The 2,857-nt window shown below is 38.3% G+C and overlaps 1 pseudogene; it reads right to left on the bottom strand.

Annotated features, from left to right (window-relative positions):
• Nucleotides 1-760: 760 nt before the first annotated feature.
• Nucleotides 761-1,185, bottom strand: LOC101578337 (annotated as a pseudogene).
• Between the last annotated feature and the right edge of the window lie 1,672 nt (nt 1,186-2,857).

The following is a 2,857-nucleotide window of genomic DNA, read 5'->3' as shown; positions in this document are numbered from 1 at the left end:
TTTCCAAAAGAGTAAATACTGAACAGAAAATCAGATTGGTAAAAATGGAAAAGAGAGAATGAATTGTTTTTCATGACACTTTGTAAATTTTATTACTTAGGTAGCTATAATTTTTCTAAATAAATCCCATAATCCTTGAAATTATTTACCAGAAATATTAGATCAATGGCTGGCAAGATAACTCAGGAGATTAAAGTGCCTGCTTAGGCAGACTCAGGTCCTGGGGTTTGATCCCTGGGGTGCCCTGCCAGCCCTGTCTCTGGGTTGCAGTGAGACAGCGACTGAGATTGGGCATGGTTGTGCGCACCTGTAATACCAGTGCTTGTGAGGCTTAAAACAGGGAATATGGTTCAGAGGCATAAGCAACTGACTGTCAAGCAAAAGTTCCTGAGTTTGATCCTATACATGCCGCTTTGGAATCGTGTCCCCCACATTGCTATAAATTATTGTTAATAAGGGTTAGAATCAATGCATATAACAGATAAATTTCTTGGTCTCTGATAGGTACAAATAAAAGTTGTTATTACTTTGTTGTATTAAAATATTGTTTCTTGGGGCCGGGGAGATGGTTCAGTAGAATAAGCACTTCCCTGGCAAGCACAGGGGCCTGAGTTCAATCCCTGGTTCCACCAATAAATAAATAAATAAATAATTGTTTCTCCATTGATTATTAATTAAACTCAAATGGACCCAAGCATGACATGTTTGTTTGTTTTTTCATTTTATCAGTTTTTAATTAAAAGTTGCACAGAGGTGGACTTTATTTCTGCATCTTCTCAATTGTTTCTTCCTTGTATTTGCCCTTTTCTTTTCCTTCTTGGCTTTCCATTCCAGGAACTTTTTGCGGTCTTTATTTAGTTTTAGCCTGGTGATAACCACCTCACTGGGATGAATACCCACGCAGACAGTTGTGTCATTTGCCCTTTCCCGCTGCACCCATTCAGTGGAGATGACATACTTCTTGTAAACTTGAACTACTTTGCTGATCTGCTGACCATAATAGTGTCCTTGAACAACTTGAACGTCATCATCCTTTTGGATGGGCATAGAGCTAACATTGTATTTCTGACTCAGCTCTTTAGAAAGAGGAGAAGACATAATTTTCCCGCAAATGTGGGAGGGTGCATTGAAATGTCTTTTACGGTTTTTGCTTTAGTCCAAAGTCATAAAATGATTGAACTTCATTTTGCCCACTGCAATTCCAGTGAAGGCCACAAAAGTGAAGAGGACATGTTTGGACATTATCCACAATTATTACTGTAGTCCAAGTAAAGGAGGCAGATATCTATACACAGGACTGGTTTGTTTGGTGGAGCTCAGACAAGCAGCTTGGAAGCAGGTGACATTACTAAAAGGTTAGATGGGAGCCACTGGAAATAAATTATGATTGGGGCTATCTCATATTAACATCCTGTAAATCTACAGAGCTAGGTTAAAAGAAAACAAAAAATAACTTAGCAACTAGGAAAACATGAATACCAAATCTCCAGAAGCAAAATCTAACCATAATGCTGGCAAAGGATCCTGGATTAACACACCCTGCCCAAATTTTTCCAGAACCTACCCCTTTTTTCACAGAGTTTGAATTAAGAGTTGGGATGAAGGTCAAAGGATCTAATGGTAGTAGATGACATTTGCATTGTGCAGATAAGTAACCATTTATGATGCTTTGAGGTAGTTTTTTTATGTATCTGGTACAGGGTCTACAGTGTCTCACTACCCAGATCAGACTCATAGTGATCCTCCTGTTTTTAGCTTCCCAAGCACTGGGATTGCAGGTGCTCGCCACCACACCCAGTCTCAATCACTGGCTCAGTGCACCCCAGGGGCAGGGCCAGCACGGATGGCCAGGGATGGAACACTGGCTGCTGAGCTCTGACTAAGCAGAAGTAGTTCAATATTTTAACAACCTGTATAATAGCATGTCCACTGAATACCAGCCTTGGCTGTGGAACTGAATAAGAAAGAGAGAAAAGGTAGGAACAGAAAATAAGCAGTACAGGGAATAAGTATCATACAGTAGCAGAATGAAATAATCAGAAAATATTAATGACTGAATTATAACTTAATCTAAATTCTGAAATTGTACACTAATTTTAGACAAAATGAATTGGACAACATTCTAAGCATTAATTGGCAATATATTTTTCTCTGAAGTTCAGGTAACACTTCATTATGTCTAAACATTTTAATGTTTTTTTTAAATCCTCATTCTGTCTTCAAAGAAATATTAAGCTTTCACTTTCAAATTGTTGCTTGCTATGTACTTAGTGTACACAACATAATACAGCTCCCTATGCACCAGATTTACTTTGAAAAGTGGAAATTTAACTGGCAAGCACCTTTTAACAGAAATCCACTTTTTTAAACACTTCGCTACAATACAAGGATTGTACATTTTCTAAATAAGATATGTGCCGCCATAGGCAAGTTTATATTGCCCTATCTTAAAAACCTGGACAGTTTTCATTTTTTGAATAGTATCAGATAAGCTCACTGTAAAAGCCCTATGACATTTCTGACAGAGCCAGTATTTCCCCAAATGTGTGACTACACACAGTGCACACCATTTTGAAAAAATGAAATTGCATTTTAAAAACTCTATGGTTGAGTTTCTATATTTTTACAACTGATATCACCACCTGGAAGGTTCAAATCGGTAATAAACCTATTTGAGCAAAGGCATAGCAAATTCCTCTGTGTAGAGAAAAGAGATCTGCACAGGAACCCACAGGGCTGCAGACAATTTTTGTGTAGCAAACCCCCCTTAAAACAAACCTCTCCTTTCTCTTGGGATCTTCTATAATCCTGGGATTAGATGGATCAGTGCTGGCAGAAGTTGCTCTTTGCACAGAGC

The sequence above is a fragment of the Octodon degus genome, unplaced genomic scaffold (assembly GCF_000260255.1).
Source record: "Octodon degus isolate 3935 unplaced genomic scaffold, OctDeg1.0 scaffold00198, whole genome shotgun sequence".
NCBI lineage: Eukaryota > Metazoa > Chordata > Mammalia > Rodentia > Octodontidae > Octodon > Octodon degus.
This window is presented reverse-complemented; position numbering and strand designations above follow the sequence as displayed.